Source organism: Triticum aestivum, chromosome 4B, assembly GCF_018294505.1.
Source record: "Triticum aestivum cultivar Chinese Spring chromosome 4B, IWGSC CS RefSeq v2.1, whole genome shotgun sequence".
In the NCBI taxonomy this organism is placed as follows: Eukaryota; Viridiplantae; Streptophyta; class Magnoliopsida; order Poales; family Poaceae; genus Triticum; species Triticum aestivum.
In genome coordinates this window covers 31,965,627-31,975,327 of record NC_057804.1, presented here as the reverse complement: position 1 = coordinate 31,975,327, position 9,701 = coordinate 31,965,627, and positions in this window count along the sequence as shown.

The window sequence follows — 9,701 nt, the reverse complement described above, 5'->3', positions numbered from 1 at the left end:
ATTCTAGCTTTGTAGATAGTAACACTATCAGCGTCCGTCTTCCTCTTGAAGATCCATTTAATCTCAATGTCTCGCCGATCATTGGGCAAGTCAATCAAAGTCCATACTTTGTTTTCATACATGGATCTTATCTCAGATCTCATGGCCTCAAGCCATTTTGCAGAATCTGGGCTCACCATCGCTTCTTCATAGTTCGTAGGTTTGTCATGGTCTAGTAACATAACTTCCAGAACAGGATTACCGTACCACTCTGGTGCGGATCTTACTCTGTAAGACCTACGAAATTATGTAGTAACTTAATCTGAAGTTTCATGATCATCATCATTAACTTCCTCACTAATTGGTGTAGTAGTCACAGGAACAGATTTCTATGATGAACTACTTTCAAATGAGGGAGCAGGTACAGTTACCTCATCAAGTTCTACTTTCCTCCCACTCACTTCTTTCAAGAGAAACTCCTTCTCTAGAAAGGATCCATTCTTAGCAACGGATGTTTTGCCTTCGGATCTGTGATAGAAGGTGTACCCAACAGTTTCCTTTGGGTATTCTATGAAGACGCACTTCTCCGATTTGGGTTTGAGCTTATCAGGTTGAAAACCTTTTTTTCATATAAGCATCACAACTCCAAGCTTTAAGAAACGACATCCTAGGTTTACTGCTAAATCATAGTTCATACGGTGTCGTCTCAACGGATTTAGATGTTTCCCTATTAAACATGAATGCAGCTGTCTCTAATGCATAACCCCAAAACGATAGTGGAAAACCGATAAGAGACATCATAGATCGCACCATATCTAGTAAAGTACGGTTACGACGTTCGGACACACCATAACATTGTGGTGTTCCAGGTGGCGTGAGCTGTGAAACTATTCCACATTGTTTTAATTGAAGACCAAACTCGTAACTCAAATATTCGTCTCCGCGATCAGATCGCAGAAACTTTATTTTCTTATTACTGTGATTTTTCCACTTCACTCTGAAATTCTTTGAACCTTTCAATTATTTCAGACTTATGTTTCATCAAGTAGATATACCCATATCTGCTCAAATCATCTTGTGAAGGTCAGAAAATAACGATACTTGCTACAAGCATCAACACTCACTGGATCGCATACATCGGGTATGTATTATTTCCAATAAGTCAGTAGCTTGTTCCATTGTTCCGGAGAACGGAGTTTTAGTCATTTTGCCCAAAAGGCACGGTTCGCAAGCATCAAATGATTCATAACCAAGTGATTCCGAAAATCCATCTTTATGGAGTTTCTTCATGCGCTTTACACAGATATGACCCAAACGGCAGTGCCACAAATAAGTTGCACTATCATTATCAATTTTGCATCTTTTGGCATCAATATTATGATTATGTGTATCACTACGATCGAGATCCAACAAACTATTTTCATTGGGTGTATGACCATAGAAGGCTTTATTCATGTAAACAGAATAACAATTATTCTTTGATTTAAATGAATAACCGTATTGCAATAAACATGATCAAATCATATTCATGCTCAACGCAAATGCCAAATAACATTTATTTAGGTTTAACACTAATCCCGAAAGTATAGGGAGTGTGCGATGATGATCATATCAATCTTGGAACTACTTCCAACACTCATTGTTACTTCCCCTTCAACTAGTCTCTGTTTATTCTGTAACTCCTGTTTCGAGTTACTAATCTTAGCAACCGAACAAGTATCAAATACTCAGGGGTTACTATAAACACTAGTAAGGTACACATCAATAACATGTATATCAAATATACCCTTGTTCACTTTGCCATCCTTCTTATCCACCAAATATTCAAGGCATTTCCGCTTCTAGTGACAATTTCCTTTGCAGTATAATCACTCAGTTTCAGGCTTTAGTCCAGCTTTGGGCTTCTTCGCGAGAGTGACAACTTGCTTGCCATTCTGCTTGAAGTTCCCTTTCTTTTCCTTTGCCCTTTTCTTGAAACTAGTGGTCTTGTCAATCATCAACACTTGATGCTCTTTCTTGATTTCTACCTTCGTCGATTTCAGCATCACGAAGAGCTCGGGAATCGTTTTCGTCATCCCTTGCATTATAGTTCATCACGAAGTTCTACTAACTTGGTGGTGGTGACTAGAGAATTCTGTCAATCACTATCTTATCTGGAAGATTAACTCCCACATGATTCAAGCGATTGTAGTACCCAGACAATCTGAGCACATGCTCACTAGTTGAGCGATTCTCCTCCATATTTTAGCTATAGAACTTGTTGGAGACTTCATATCTCTCAACTCGGGTATTTGCTTGAAATATTAACTTCAACTCCTGGAACATCTCATATGGTCCATGACGTTCAAAACGTCTTTGAAGTCCCGATTCTAAGCCGTAAAGCATGGTGCACAAAACTATCAAGTAGTCATCATATTGAGCTAGCCAAACGTTCATAACATCTGCATCTGCTCCTGCAATAGGTCTGTCACCTAGCGGTGCATCAAGGACATAATTCTTCTGTGCAGCAATGAGGATAAACCTCAGATCACGGATCCAATCCGCATCATTGCTACTAACATCTTTCAACACAATTTTCTCTAGGAACATACCAAAATAAACATATGAAAGCAACAACGCAAGCTATTGATCTACAACATAATTTGCAAAATACTACCAGGACTAAGTTCATGATAAATTTAAGTTCAATTAATCATATTACTTAAGAACTCCCACTTAGATAGACATCCCTCTAATCCTCTAAGTGATTACCTGATCCATATCAACTACACCATGTCCGATCGTCATGTGAGATGGAGTAGTTTCAACGGTGAACATCAATATGTTGATCATATCTACTATATGATTCACGCTCGACCTTTCGGTCTCCGTGTTCCGAGGCCATATCTGTATATGCTAGGCTCATCAAGTTTAACCTGAGTATTCCGCGTGTGCAACTGTTTTGCACCCGTTGTATTTGAACGTAGAGCCTATCACACCTGATCATCACGTGGTGTCTCAGCACGAAGAACTTTCGCAACGGTGCATACTCGGGGAGAACACTTCTTGATAATTAGTGAGAGATCATCTTAAAATGCTACCATCAATCAAAGCAAGATAAGATGCATAAAGGATAAACATCACATGCAATCAATATAAGTGATATGATATGGCCACCATCATCTTGTGCTTGTGATCTCCATCTTCGAAGCACCGTCATGATCACCATCGTCACCGGCGCGACACCTTGATCTCCATTGTAGCATCGTTGTCGTTACGCCATCTATTGCTTCTACGACTATCGCTACCACTTAGTGATAAAGTAAAGCAATTACAGGGCGTTTGCATTTCATACAATAAAGCGACAACCATATGGCTCCTGCCAGTTGCCGATAACTTCGGTTACAAAACATGATCATCTCATACAATAAAATATAGCATCACATCTTGACCATATCACATCACAACATGCCCTACAAAAACAAGTTAGACGTCCTCTACTTTGTTGTTGCAAATTTTACGTGGCTGCTACGGGCTTAGCAAGAACCGTTCTTACCTACGCATCAAAAACCACAACGATAGTTCGTCAAGTTGGTGCTGTTTTAACCTTCGCAAGGACCGGGCGTAGCCACACTCGATTCAGCTAAAGTGAGAGAGACAGACAGCCGCCAGCCACCTTTAAGCACTAGTGCTCGTAACGGTGAAACCAGTCTCGCGTAAGCGTACGCGTAATGTCGGTCCGGGCCGCTTCATCTCACAATACCGCCGAACCAAATTATGACATGCTGGTAAGCAGTATGACTTGTATCGCCCACAACTCACTTGTGTTCTACTCGTGCATATAACATCAACGCATAAAACCTAGACTCGGATGCCACTGTTGGGGAACGTAGTAATTTCAAAAAAATTCCTACGTACACGCAAGATCATGGTGATGACATAGCAACGAGAGGGGGAGTGTATCTTCATACCCTTGAAGATCGCTAAGCGAAAGCGTTAGCACAACGCGGTTGATGTAGTCGTACGTCTTCACGGCCCGACCGATCAAGCACCGAAACTACGGCACCTCCGAGTTCTAGCACACGTTCATCTCGATGACGTCCCTCGAACTCCGATCCAGCCGAGTGTCGAGGGAGAGTTCCGTCAGCACGACGGCGTGGTGACGATCTTGATGTTCTACCGTCGCAGGGCTTCGCCTAAGCACCGCTACGATATTGTCGAGGTGGACTATGGTGGAGGGGGGCACCGCACACGGCTAAGAGATCCAAGGGATCAATTGTTGTGTCTTTGGTGCTAGCCCTGCCCCTCTATTTATATGTTGAGCCCCGGGGTCGAAACTTGGAGCAAAAGCCTCCTCAAAGTCGGTTTTGCCCGAAAGGCAAGAGTCCCACTCGGACTCCAGGACCAAACGCCACAATCCTTGGCGTCTGGCCCAGACGCCATGGGCCTCGGCGTCTGCCCCAGGGCCAGACGCCAGGGTCTCCGGCGTTTGGCCCCCTGGCCTTCGCAAAACCCCTTTTGCACCGACCTAAAGCCTCATGGGCTTGACCCCTTGGCCGAACCATATCATCCAATATATGAATCTTTACGTCTCGACCATTTCGAGACTCCTCGTCATGTCCCCGATCTCATCCGGGACTCCAAACTCCTTCGGTACATCAAAACTCATAAACTCATAATATAACTGTCATCGAAACCTTAAGCGTGCGGACCCTACGGGTTCGAGAACTATGTAGACATGACCTAGAACTATTCTTGGTCAATAACCAATAGCGAAACCTGGATGCCCATATTGGCTCCTACATATTCTACGAAGATCTTTATCGGTCAAACCGCATAACAACATACGTTGTTCCCTTTGTCATCGGTATGTTAATTGCCCGAGATTTGATCGTCCGTATCCAATACCTAGTTCAATCTCGTTACCGGCAAGTCTCTTTACTCGTTACGTAATGCATCATCCTGCAACTAACTCATTAGTCACATTGCTTGCAAGGCTTATAGTGATGTGCATTACCGAGAGGGCCCAGAGGTACCTCTCCGACAATCGGAGTGACAAAACCTAATCTCGAAATACGCCAACCCAATCATGTACCTTTGGAGACACCTGTAGTACTCCTTTATAATCACCCAGTTACGTTGTGACGTTTGGTAGCACCCAAAGTGTTCCTCCGGTAAACGGGAGTTGCATAATCTCATAGTTACAGGAACATGTATAAGTCATGAAGAAAGCAATAGCAACATACTAAACGATCAAGTGCTAGGCTAACGGAATGGGTCATGTCAATCACATCATTCTCCTAATGATGTGATCCCGTTAATCAAATGACAACACATGTCTATGGTTAGGAAACATAACCATCTTTGATCAACAAGCTAGTCAAGTAGAGGCATACTAGTGACACTATGTTTGTCTATGTATTCACACATGTATTATGTTTCCGGTTAATACAATTCTAGCATGAATAATAAAAATTTATCATGATATAAGGAAATAAATAATAACTTTATTATTGCCTCTAGGGCATATTTCCTTCATAGTGATGTGCTTATTGAGTCCAAACAGAGGTACCCACATTGGCAGAAGCTTGTTTATGGGGTGTTCATGGCCAGCCAAAAGCTTAAACAATATTTTCTGGGTCATCCCATCACTGTGGTCAGTTCAGCCCCTTTAGGGGATATCATCCGAAACAGGGAGGTCACAGGACGAGTCGCCAAGTGGGCTATTGAGCTTGGGCCTCATGGTTTAAAGTATGTGCCACATACTGCTATCAAGTCTCAAGCACTGGCGGATTTCATCAACGATTGGAGAGAGCTGCAAATGCCTGAAGAGAAGCCGGACAACACATACTGGACTATTCACTTTGACAGATCCAGGCAATTGGAAGGCTCGGGGGCTAGAGTTGTTTTAGCTTCCCCTCGAGGTGAATTTTTTTGTTATGTGCTAAGGTTGATGTTTCCCTGAACTAACAAGGTAGCTGAGTATGAGGCCTTGCTCCATGGTCTTTGGATGGCTAAGGAGATGAGCTTAAGCCGGGTAAGGTGCTTCGGCGACTCAGATTTGGTAGCTCAACAAGTCACAGGCAAGTGGGATTCCAAGCATCCTCTCATGGCGGCTTATCACTATGAAGTTTATGCTATTGCTGGACACTTCAAGGGCTATCAAGTGGAGCACATTGATCGCAGGAAGAATGAGGCGGCTGATGCTTTAAGCCGGCTGGGATCTCAGTGTCAACCGGTACCTCCGAACACTTTCTTATATATTCTGCATAATCCTTCTGTTAAATTACCTACAGAGGAAGACTTGGCTATCTCTGACCCAGAAGCACAGTTGGTGGCGGCTCTTCATGTCATCCCAGATTGGACAGTGCCGTATTTGGCTTACATGACCCAGGGTTAGTTGCCTGAGGATGAAACCTTGGCTAGGCAGATAACCCGACGGTCTAAATCAATGACGATTGCCAATGGCGAGTTGCACCATCGCAGTTTCACTGGGCCGTTTCATCATTGTGTTTCTTCCGAGGAAGGTCAAGAGATTCTTCGTGAGATTCATGAAGGAGATTGTGGCCATCATGTCGGTTCAAAGTCCCTTGTGGCCAAAGCATTCCATCATGGATTTTATTGGTCGACGGCTCACGCTGATACAGAAGATCTGGTCAATAAATGTGATGGTTGTCAGAAATTTTCACGACGAGCTCACTTGTCGGCTCAAGAATTGAGGATGATTCCAATTACTTGTCCATTTGCTGTGTGGGGGCTTGACATGGTTGGGCCTTTCAAAAGATCCAAGGATAAAAAGACCCACCTCTTGGTGGTGGTTGATATGTTCACAAAATGGGTGGAAGCAGAGCCGGTCAGTAAGTGTGACGCGGCGACGGCGGTTCAATTCATGAAAAAGGTGATTTTCCGTTTCGGTTTCCCCCCACAGTATTATAACTAATAATGGCACTAACTTGTCCAAGGGGGCTATGGAGGAGTTTTGTCAACGTGAGCATATCCAGCTTGATGTCTCATCAGTAGCTCACCCCCAATCCAATGGTCAAGTAGAAAGAGCCAGTCAGGAGATTTTGAAAGGTATCAAGCCTTGGCTTCTGGTTCCTTTGCAACGGACGCCGGGTTGTTGGGTGGAAGAGTTACCATCAGTGTTATGGAGTATTAATACTACCCCCAATAGATCTACAAGTTACACCCCTTTCTTCATGGTTTATGGAGTAGAGGCGGTTCTTCCTAGTGACATCCGTCATGACTCGCCCCGCGTGGCGGCTTACGTTGAAGCTGATAATGAACAAGCACGTCAGGAGGCACTTGACCTGTTAGATGAGAAGCATGACTTGGGAGCAGCCCGCTCGGCGATTTACCAACATGACTTGCACCGTTATCAGAGCCGTCAGGTTAAGTCCAGAACCTTTCAAGAAGGTGATTTGGTGCTCCGGCTCATCCAGGATCAAACTGATGCACACAAGTTATCCCCACCTCGAGAAGGGCCCTTTGTGGTCAGCAAGAATTTGAACAACGGGTCATACTACCTTATCGATGTTCGAGAGCACAAAGACTCACATAAGTCGGAGGAAGAGACCCGTCGGTGATGTACATATTTTGACAATGTATATATTATGATAAGTAATAAAGCAGGACCTCTATCCTTTTCATCCTCAATAATCATATGTTTTCATTCTAGTTTCAAATGATCAATTGGGGGCTGATCGTATTCAAATCTAGCTTGATCCTCTTGATCCGGCTTATGATCGTATTCGAATCTAGCCGTTAAACTTTATGGTCACTAGGGGGCTTCCTGTTCAAACATAGGTTGTATTCGAACCAAAGAGAACATAGCCGTCGGTACCCTTTTGATCGGCACAATGCCAAACCCAAAAGGAGGCTTCTTGATCGTATTCGAATCATAGCTTAACCCCTTTCCGGATCAACCCTCTCCGCTCCTTCGACCTGTTCCCTGTCCTCGAAGGTTGATGATGACCAGTCAATGCCATTCAAAGCTTCAAATTCAGCTGCATCATCAATTAGTCCGACCGGGTCAACTTCAGGGGTGAAGGTATGCTTACAGATTGGTGGGATCAGGCTTGTCACTTTGTAATGTGGCATTGGTATCCTCCGATTCTCTCTGTCATAACCCGGCTGGTACTTGGTGAGATCCGCCTCCTCGGCAATCAGAGTGGCCACAGGGCGTATTTCCTTCACACATGCGGCAAAGTCCTCTTGTTCAAATGAAGTGACATCCTCCTTAAGGCTTGGATACCCAGTGGCGACGTCAGCCAGGTCTAATTCCGGCAACCACGCCTTGGCCCGGCTTAAGGCAGCCACGGCTCCGACTCTTGCAGACGATCACCTTAACTCATTAAAATGCTGAGGCAGCAGCAAAAGCTTCTTTAGCACATCCGCAGGAGTGTGGGGACTTCGTTTAAAAGTGCAACTGTGGCTAAGGCACGCTGAGATCCAGTGTACAGTTGCTCCACTAGTGTGTAAACCGCCTTCAATTTAACCAGCATGTCCTGGTTGAGATTTGTGCTCGTGGGACCTGTATAACAATATCAGGTGAGTTAATAACAATTCATATGATCATAAGAAAGATTCAATATTTAACACTTGCAGGGTGACTTACCAAAGATTGCTGAGACCATATGAGATATATGGCGTTTTAAACCAGACAGTTCGGTGGTCGTCTCTTCAAGAGCCGTCTCTACTTTCTCAGCTCGACGGGTCAAGGCGATTTTTTCTTCAGCCCAGGCTTTCTTCTCTGTTGCAAAGTCAGCTTTCAGCTTCTCCTGTTCAGACACGCTGAATTCAAAGTTTGAATTGGCTCTTTGGGTTTCAATCTCCTGTGCCTCCAGGCGGTTCTTCAAGTCAGACACTTCTGATTGGAATTGAGTGGTGGCAACCTGTATAATTACCAGGTCAAAATCATGAATATTGGCATACAATGTTAAAGTCCCAAGCATTTTGCAAGCAAGACTACTTGGCACTTGGGGGCTAATGTCTACCAAAATATTTTTCCAAGTGGCGATTCATGAGAGTAAGTCCCAAGCACTTTGCAAGCAAGACTACTTGGCACTTGGGGGCTAATGCATATTGCAGTTAAAGCTACACAAGTACTATATTCTACACAAGCATGTGAAGGACCGGCTCATTCATTTTGAGTAAACCGGCCCTTGGGGGCTACAGATTAAGCCGGATTTTTAGCAGGTTTGACCAAAGGATATTAGTAAGGATTATATGTTTGTTCTAAGTCTACATCATATTCATCATAAGCAATAGACTTGGGGGTTGGCATAATAAAGATAATTCAAAGAAGACAAGAGATCATACCTCGAATTTCTGGTGCATTTGTTTCACCATATCAATTTCAAGGTCACGACTGTTGTTCACTTGGTTCAGATAGCCAGAGAAAACTTCACCAAGACTCAACTGAGAATAGTCAGCTATGTCAAATCTGACCTTACACTCTCCCTTGGCAGAGCACTTGGCCAACACGGTAGGTCTTCCTGGCAGAGTAAAGCCGGTCTTGATGATTTCCACATCAATATCAGTAGGGTTGGCTGTCTTGGTTGGACTAGACGCTTCAGGATTTGAGCCGGCGGCGGTTTGTTCGACAGGTGGGTCAATAGTTGGTGTGTCATGAGCCGGTTCAGGAGGTGGCTCAGGGACAGTGGCCCCAGATGCCGCGGGCTGAAGATCTGTCTCACGGACGGCTGACTCCTCGAGCAGCTTATTTTTCTTGATCCGTTTGT